A 9600-nucleotide genomic window follows, 5' to 3' on the forward strand; every position below is an offset into this window, starting at 1 on the left:
GCAGCCATATACTGAGCTACACTGCGTATGAGTGAGCTTCTCTTGGGATCGCAGCAAGAAATACTGCCCATTTAACCTGCGTGCATTTCTAATGGTATTAATTTACTAAAAGGAAAGGAAGGTATGAGAGGAGCTCTTCACACTCAGTGTGTTGCATTGCCTGTGCGCACAACATGGGCGACCCATTTCACAGAGCATACAGCAGCATGATTCACTTTGCACACACAACTCCCAAACTTCGGAATTTCAAGGATGTGCCGGTTGTGTTCTATGCAAAGAATATTTTGAATGGCAACATGCTTTCTGGACCTGCCAGCTGAGCTGCATGCAGCAATGGGTGCTCTGTACAGGACTGCCAACTGTCACTGCCAGCCCACAAAGCCAGTGCAGCTGTGTCCTGCTCTTGCCCTGCTCCATGGTGACACCCAGTGATGCTGCCCTTGGTGGGGTGGAGAGGTTTGGGCTGGATATTTAGAAATGTTTCTCCTCTGAAAGAGCAGTCAGGCACTGGCACAGGCTGCCCAGGGAAGTGAGGGACTCACTGTCCCTAGAGGTGTGCTCAAGAAACATGGAGATGTGGCACTTGGGTACATGGCTAATGGACATGGTGAGGAGAGGTGGCTACTGGACTTGGTGATCTTAGAGGTCTTTTCCAACCTTAACGATTCTATGATTCCCATGACACTGAAAATATGTGGCTGCCTTTCCTAAGAGGGGGCAGGGATGGCTGGAGGTGTCCGCACTGAGGGCTCCTCACCGACACACTGACATCAGCTGTCCCTTTGGTGGAGAATTGCCCTGATTCCTTGCTCCCACCACACAGGGCTCCCAGTTGCCTGCTCGCTTCGGTCGTGTCAATGCCGCAGGCCTTGTGGGTCAGAGGAAGATGATAGCTGCAACCCAATGCAGCAATAATTAACTGCAGTGCACCCAAGGGGAAATACCATGATGACTGCAATGAGCATCAAGAGCCTGCAGCCTGAGGCAGGCAGCTTGTCAGGAAGGGAGCGGGATCGGCACAATGCCGGGCGGCCGCTGCCCTCCGCCTGCTGTCAGAAAGCAGCTCCGGGTGTGAATTTACACCACAGCGGTGGGCTGGGGGGTGAGTTCAGGTTTCAGCTTCTGGGAGGTGTGTGCTGCATCCCTCTGCCCCTCGCAGCATCAACCTGCAGCTGCAGGCAGCGGGCACAGGTGCTTGTCTGAATGCAGACAACCTCAGGCTCTTCTCCAACCAACAGCTTTGATAATCCTACAAACAAGCCCTGCAGTTTAACATCTTCTCGTGGCAAGAAAACAAAGGCATGGTGAGATGGGATGTGCACACAGCTCAGTGTGTCCCACTGCCCTGGGAAGGGGAAGCTGTGTCTTCTTACTGCCCATCCCCTGGGATGGAGGGTAGGAGATGAGAAGGGATCTGGGAGAGGAGAAGTGAAATAGGTTGGAAACACAATTGCCCAAACGCATCTGTGGCAGTGCTGGGAAGGGGCTGGGAGGAGCGCAGAGCTCCGTGATAAGGCAGCAGGATGCAGGCTGTGGGCTGAGTTCTAAGGAGAGATTAAAAGCACCAAATATGTGCAGAGATGGTGAAGGGGACATGATAACAGCCTGCAAGTATTTGGAAGCTGTAAACATCAAGGAGAGAGAGGAATTATTTACAGTTATACATTGGGCATAACTAAGAGTAATGGGATGAGATTAAGAAAGGAAGGGTTTAGGCTGAACATCAGGAAATATTTCCCAACAACGAGATGCATTAGGCTGCAGAATAATCCTTCCAAGGCGGCCACGGGAGCACAGCAGTTCAGATGGTTACAACTGCCCATGACTAAACCTTGGGCTATGTGCTGCCAGGCGTAATGGAGAATGTAATTCCTACCTCTGGCCTCCAAGGTTATTTCCTTTCTGTGTCTACAGAAAGAATATCTTATCGAGCACTGCGTGCTTCTAGCATGATGCTGCTTTTGTCACAGACCAAAGAGGCTGCCAGTTCCCTGCCCTGCCAGGAGGGTCACTGCTGTCAGACTGGGGATGTACTCAGCTCTGTGGGTCGCATCTCTTGCTTTCGGGGCACTGCCAACTCTGCCATACTCCAACTGAAACAAATACAACCTGCACTTCAAAAAAATAAAAATAAGAGGAGTGGACCTGGGTCATTTTGCACTGCTTATAAATTTGCTGTTAAATAGAATGAAATGAAGAAATGGAAAAGAAACTGATCCAAATGAAATGCTGGGGGAAATTTTAAAAAGAAGACTAAGAAGAATGTGAATCTTGCCAGCAAACTCTCAGTATCCTTCTTCTTTTGTTGCCTGTTTTGTCATGAGAGCAACAGGGATTGCCCTCAGCTCAGCATCAAAGGTCTGAGCTGGGACACCCTTGTGCTGTACAAACCAGTGACCCTTCCCAGGAAACAAGAGACAGGAGAGTTTCCATCCAGCCTCAACAGGGAAGAATCAGTCACCAAAAAGAAGAAGGTATCTGGAAGAGCCAGTGAGTCACTGCCTTTGCATTGTAATTATGGGATTGGGGATGCTCAGCAGCATCAGGTGGTAACAGGACTGGAACAATATCACCTTTCAGAGCTATTGCGAAAAGCATTGGATGCTGAGAGGGCAGCAGGGCTGGGACACACAGGCACGGAGGACAGAGCACTCACATGTGCCTTTCCTGAGTGCAGGAGAGCCCAACCCACACCGCTGTACTGCACTTCTCCTGCAGGTCTTCTTGCTTCCAGGGGTGGGCAGGGAGAAGAGTCACTGCTGAGAGCTTTGGAGCCACAGGGCTGGGACATCATGGGAGGAGGAGGATGAGGGCAGTCTAATAAATAAAAGCTCTTTAACACTGGATCCCAGGGATAATAATCCATCAAATCCTAAAGGTTGCCCAGAGCAGCTCCCTGGGTTATGCACAGTGGGTTCCTTCCTTTGTACAAAATTTTTCATGCATCCTTATTGCTCATATACTATTTCACCCTATGTTATACCTTGTAATCTTGGCTTATAATGCAGTTTAGAGTTATACTATGTCACGCAAAGGTTGAAGCTGAACAAAAGACCAAACCACAGCTCGGCTCAGACACACCACAGCAGGAGTGTGAGTGGTTGCAGGCACTGGGGATTCCCCACCCACGCTCTGTAACTGCCAGCAATTGTGCTGCGTTGTGTCCCATGACCAAGGGCTGCAGGAACACGTGGTGACAGGAGCAGAGTTTTCTCATGGTGGATTGCCAGTACAGCCAAGATGTGGTGAAGTCCACACAGCAGCAGGTGTGTGGATGCTGTCTTTGAAGAGCTGAGGCTTTTTGGAAGAAACATTTTCAACATTTAGTGGGGCCTTTAAAGCCAAGCAAGAGGAAGGGATGTGGAAGCAGAGTGGTGGGAGCTCCATGCCCTGCTGATCCTACAGCACATCTCCCATCAGACATGAGTCAGGGCCAGGCAGGACACCAGCCCTGGCCAACCAGAGGTCCCATCCGGTTTGGAGGAGCCAAACTTTCAGTGTTTACATAAGCACAAAGCAGAATAAACTCTCATCCTTAAAACTAAACATCGAAATGCACTCACTAATCCCGAGGCATACAGTAAGCAATTATACAAACACACCTTAAATGTTTTCTGGCAATTTTGGCTGTTCACCCAGCAGGACGTGTCATCTTTCAAAACATGACAATCAGCCTCCCTCAGGTTGGTGAGGATTGCTCTGCTCTCCTTTGGTGAACAAGAGAAGCCTCAACCAGGTGGACTTCACACAAAGCCCCCATGACTGCAAGCAACATAGAGGCAAAGCCAGCACTGCGTGCAGGGCAAGCAGGTGGATTATGACTTCAGTGATGGGGAGAGAGAAAAGAATTAGGATCTCTGACACTCTTACCTTGTTCTATGATGGTTTTCCCTCATGGGCACGTGTGATCCTTTTTTTACAGAGCCTCCACTCTTGCCACACCACTGAATCACTGTTGCAATACATTCTGAAAGATTTTTTTCTTTCTTTCTTTCCCTCCCTCCCCCCCCAAAAAAAACAAACCATGGGAATAGTTCAATTAACTTAATGTCTTGTGGAGTAAAACCACAAGGTTTCACTCAGTCCTCATCTCTAATTATGGTAGACACTAAAAAAATCCCTCAAGAGCCCTGACGCACACAGAGCCAGACCAGATCCTCCAAGTTTCCTCCACACGCAAATCCTCTGAATAACTAATATTAATATATAGTAAATAATAATTGCAATACTTAGTGCTTTTCCCCATAGATCTCACGATGTTTCACTAAGCTGGATGAGTGCCTTTATTCCCTTACTCACAGGCAAATGAGGACTTCTTTTCTGCAAACGCGTTCCTCATGGGTGTGTAATTGTGTACCTGGTACCCAGTTCTGGTGATTATCTTGTGATCAGCCCCATGGCTGGGAGGGACCCAGGTTAGTCTTCTGCTGTAGATGCTCCCTTTGGGAAAGCAAAAATGCAAAAGGTATTTTGAAGATACGCACGAGGACGATTCATTGGTTTTCTAAACGTCTGCCCCCAAGCTCGTTCACTTGAGATCTACAGATGATTTCTCATTGCTACAAGAATTTTTGGTTCAGTTCCACCACGTATTTCTCTCTGCAGCTCCCTGAAAAGAGGTGCTTTGTGCACACTGGAGTAGAGGCAGAAAGGGGAGGACGCAGGAGGCAGAGCAGGGGGGAGAGGCATGGCAGCTCAAGGCCAACACAGGGCAGCCTCTCCCTGAGCATCCCCTCTTTGGTTTAATCCATCCCCACAGTGAAGAGGTAATGACTCTGGTGGGAAAATGTAACAAAATATTAAGCCATCAGTTCTCATTCGTATGAGGCCTCACCTCAGGAAGCCATGTAACTGCTGCCAAATAAACCCTTGTCTTGTTGCCCCTCTGAAGTCAGCCTGCTCGCCTCTGAAAATTAACACTTGGGACCCGTGTGCAGGGCGGAGGTGAGTTTCAGATGGCCACAAGGCACTTCAATGGTTTTAGAATAACTGTAGAAGTCGTTAATGGTAACACATACAGCAGTGATGGTGCACGGAGACGGTCTCACTGGCAGGAGTTGGGGCAGCTCTGCTCCTGTCTGCTCTGCTGTCCCCTGTCCCAGCTCGAAGCCTCTCCAATGGGAGGAACAAAGGAAATATTCAGTGATAGGTCCCCAAAGATGGCACTTCTATGATCTCGGTTGTCACTCCAGAAGTGAGGATGTAGTTACCTTTAAATGTGTGTTTAGTCACTCCCTGTTAAAGCCAAAGGCATGGTGGTGATGGGTTGATGGTTGGACAGATGATCTTAGTGGTCTTTTCTGGCCTTAATGATTCTATGGATCTAAATGCTTCTCAGCTAGAGGTGGAACTGAGTATGCATATCTATGCAGGGCCCCTTTTCCCACTAAGGCCTACAAAGTTGAAGCAGTTGCCAAGGACTCAAAGGTGGCACGTGAAGTCACAGCACTGCACCCTGAGAGCGTGTGAGCCACAACATTGCTGTGCTGGCAAAGCACAGCCAAGGAATATGCAACACATCTGGAGCCAAATGCAATGATACATTTTGAGAACATGGAGTACATGTTATCCTTAGGGCATATATGTTATTTATCAGCTTCTCCCAAAATCTATAGTGCATGAAATATAACTGCAGCAGAGATACTTGGATCGACATGTAGACCTTAAGTAACTTTTCACTAATGCTAAAATCCCCCAGATCCTGTTCTTTGGCAGCAGCAAGTCCTCAGACAGCTCTCTAGTAAGTCATTAAACGTGTTGCAACTTAACTGGCAAGTAAACAGCTGACCACAAGCTGCAGAGTCAAAACTACTGCTCGTGCAAAGAGGAGGGATGCAATTAGAGATGCACATTGATTGAGATCAACCCCCGTTGACATCCCCACTGTGTAAGGAAACATCTCCAAATGTAACTCCTAAAGCATAACAAGCAGTTTTATTGGAGTCAATGCGGCCATCCCAGTTGTCGCAAACAGGGCTATAATTATTTTTAAAGACCTAAGAGAATTAAACTAAGTCTTACCACCCTCCACAAAACTTTGTTTGTTTGTGTTTGTTTGTTGTGGGTGATCCCTGCTTTGCAGCTTGTTAGCGGCGTGTCACCAGGGGATAAACACAACCACACACAAAATCTCTTTCCCCGAAGTCTTCTTCAAAGTCTTGCATGCTCTGCCCACTGCTGTTAACTGGTGATGTACACAACTGCTGCTGCTTTTGTTGTTCTTCAATAAATGCCACCGTTAATAATTGGGAACGCATAAAATATTGAGCTTACTGTATGGGAACTGCTGAACCTCTGATTGATCACCTGAGGTGAGCCTTGAGTCAGCCAGAGGAGCACAGGTGAAGGCAATTCACCTGTGCTGCCGAAGGGGTGGAGCCAGGCTCCACCCCTCCTGGACCTATTTAAGAGCTGGCTGCCAGAGGGGAAGGATCTCTTCTTCTTCCCTCTTTGGTATCTTCTGGTGAGCTCAACCCAAGGGTAAGCTCTTCCACTTATTCTCTTTTTGTGATCGTTGTCTGCTTTGCCTTACTCTCTTGATTATATTGCAATTATAACATCTTGATATCTATTGATTATAAACAATTATATTGTGACTGTAACATCTTGGTTATACACTTACTTATTACTTAAAGATGACAGTAATGTTAAGTTTGATGACTGAAAGGAGTGGAGGATGATGGAGGTGAGTTTCCTCACCACAGAAAGTCCTTTCTGTGCTCCGTCTCACCACCAAGATCAGAACGTACCACTCTATTTGTCCAGGGAGAAACCAGATCATCAGTGCTTCAGAGCACCGGAGCAGCTTTGCCTTTTTCTTCACTGGCTGGGATGGGGATGGCCTTGGGTCCCATCCTGCTGCTCTCATCATAAATCTGGGGAGGGGGGAATCCTTTCCATCTTGCTTCAGCAGGGAATAGGAGAGGAGTGAAGTGCTGGAAATATGACCAGCTTTGAATGGATGATCTTGCAGGTCTGACTCACAGCAATCCCCTAGCAGAGTGAATGAGAGGGCTGCTGGACTAGGACTGAAAGGGAAAAATTCGGTATTGAGTGCCTTCCCCCCATATGGTTAGGTCTGCCTTGGGAAGGACAACATTTTCCAAACAATTTGTCTTTTTTTTTTTTACTTCTGAGCTCTCCTTTCCATTTGGCTCCAAAGCAAATGTGCGTGCACAGAAAGAATCTTATTCCTTTACAATCTGCCTCTTCTGGGAAGTTTAGAAATGTTAGAATCCACTCATGTTCCAAACATCCCCATTTCTCCCAGAGAAGCTGTGCAGCCTCCTGGACACTTTTCCAAAGATGCACTAACGGAGCATGAATAAAGGAACAGGCAATCTTGGAGAGCCATTTCTTTGCTATATTTGGAAATAAAGAGAGACTTTAATGAATGTTTGTGATGATGAAAGTAAGCACTTACAAGGGGTTCCTTTGTTTGCATAGGAGCAATTTGTAGCACCACACTTGGTTTTGGAAACAAGCCTTTGGGAAGCAGCTTGGGTTGGTCTAGAGATGATCTGATGCTCTTTTGGCCTGCAGCAGGAGTTCACCTGGCAATAAGGTGCCCAGCAGCAGGTGAAACTTTCCATCAGCCCCAAGCAACCCTGCCAGCATCTACCCCCATGTACTTTTGGCATCTGAATCCACCTGATGTCTTCTCTAAGAGGGAAGCCTTATGATGTCCATCTTTTAAACCCACAGGCGTGGTGACTCATTCATGCATCTTCAGATCAAGCACAAAAAAATGACAAGCCTTGGGCACCTACAGATGGATGCTTGCTTATTTCAGGTACCACATTCCAGAGCTCACTCCCACGTCTTGCCTCAAAGGTACATGTATTTTCTAGTACCTGGAGCCTGTTGTTAGTGCATGGCCAGAGGCATCTCAGCCTTGCTGAGCTATCTGAGCCTCATTCTACCTCCATGGGGGCTCAGTCATGCTTCCAGCCCACTCATACCCAGCAAGTATCATCTCCTAGGCAAGGAGAAATGGAATCTCTTTACAACACGTGCACCTGCACGTCTGTTTGTTGCAGGAAAAGGGTCCCAGCAGCCCTGAACTATGCTGAATGTGGGTAGGAAGTCTTTGCCTTTTGCCATGTTCATCTGTCCATAGCCACCACACAAAACCTCGTGGTCATTCAGTGTCCTGGAGTAGTTTCCTCAGCTCCCACTGGAAGACCTGGGCAAAGCCTTTCCCAGTGCCAGCCATCCACCAAGGCTCCTTGACCCTGCACAGGGAACACTGGGGCCATCTGTAGAGGGACAGGGGGCATCTCACCCACACTGCTCAGGCACTCAGACAGCCAGGGAAGCTCCCTCCATCCTCAGCATGTAAACATCTGCTGGAGGAAGACTTATTCTCCTAATAACACATCATTAAACATTGATTTAAAGACAATCGTCTTCCCTCTCTTTAATTTCACAGCACCTTTAAAACAGCTGTTAGGCTGCAGTGGGGACGATCAGCCCAACAGGAAACGCATTGTTAGCTCCTCACATTAAAACAGTAGAATGCATTAATTTATGAGCTCCTACTCGCTCTCCAAACGTTTTATTATGTTAATATCACCTTGACGTGCTGGTAGGCCCCAGTGCCAAAGCCTCTTTCACACAGTATGTGCCATCCTAAATTACAGGCTGGGCGCCTCCTGGAACTGCCTTTGGAAAACTGGAGTAAACCAGCAAGCACTAAAGTTAATATTATCTTACAGACTAACAACCAGCTAATGCTCGACATGTGAATCCCATTTACTTCTTCTCTCTATAACAAATGGCAAGTGTGGGACCGGACTGTTCCTGATTTTATGCTATTTATCTTTCTGATCCATTCCATATTCGTTGTCCTTGGTTTTCGGCTATGACTACAGGCTGGGTGTACGTGCATGTGTATCCCTCTGTCCTTAGCAAAGCACAAGCCATGTCCCCACTGTGGTGCTTGCCTGGTCCCTGCACGATTGGATGCTGCTCCCTTCAGAATGATCCGTTAGGCTCTCCAAAACCCAAGAGGGGGGCACATACTGGGGGCAAAGCATCTGAAACTTCAAAACATTCACTTGAAAATTAAAAAGGATAAAGGGGTCTGGGGAGGGATGTAGGGCTGTTGGGGAAGCGCAGCATTCCAGACCCATGCAACTCATCCCTGCAACCCTACGGCCTCCCTTCAGCCTCTGCTCCAGCTCTGTTTGCTGCCTCACCTCCATACCAAACACTGCAGCAGGAGCGTTTCCTCAGGGCTTCTCTCTGGGGGAAAAATTAAAGAAAAAAAAAAAAGTGGCCACTGCTTTCCCTGCCCCCTCAGCCGAAGAAAACCAGCCGGGAGGAAATGAAGAGGGCAGGGGCCGTGGAACCTTGAGCACGCAGCCGCCCGGGGAGCAGCACCGAGCCGCCGGCGGTGGGGCGGGGGGGCCCGACCCGGGATGCCGCTGCCGCGGGACGGAGATGCAGGACCCGGGGCTGCGGGTTCCGCCGTTCTCCCGGTGCGGCCGGCCCTGCCCCCGGCCCTCCCCCGTGTGCGGCACCCTGGGACGGGGCTGACGTCAGGAGGAGACGGGGAAATCTCCGAAGAAAACCCTGGAGCGGCGGGCAGGGCGCGCA

The sequence above is a fragment of the Centrocercus urophasianus genome, unplaced genomic scaffold (genome assembly GCF_019232065.1).
Source record: "Centrocercus urophasianus isolate 14NV4802_14NV808 unplaced genomic scaffold, USGS_Curo_1.0 seq_1144, whole genome shotgun sequence".
NCBI classification, from domain to species: domain Eukaryota; kingdom Metazoa; phylum Chordata; class Aves; order Galliformes; family Phasianidae; genus Centrocercus; species Centrocercus urophasianus.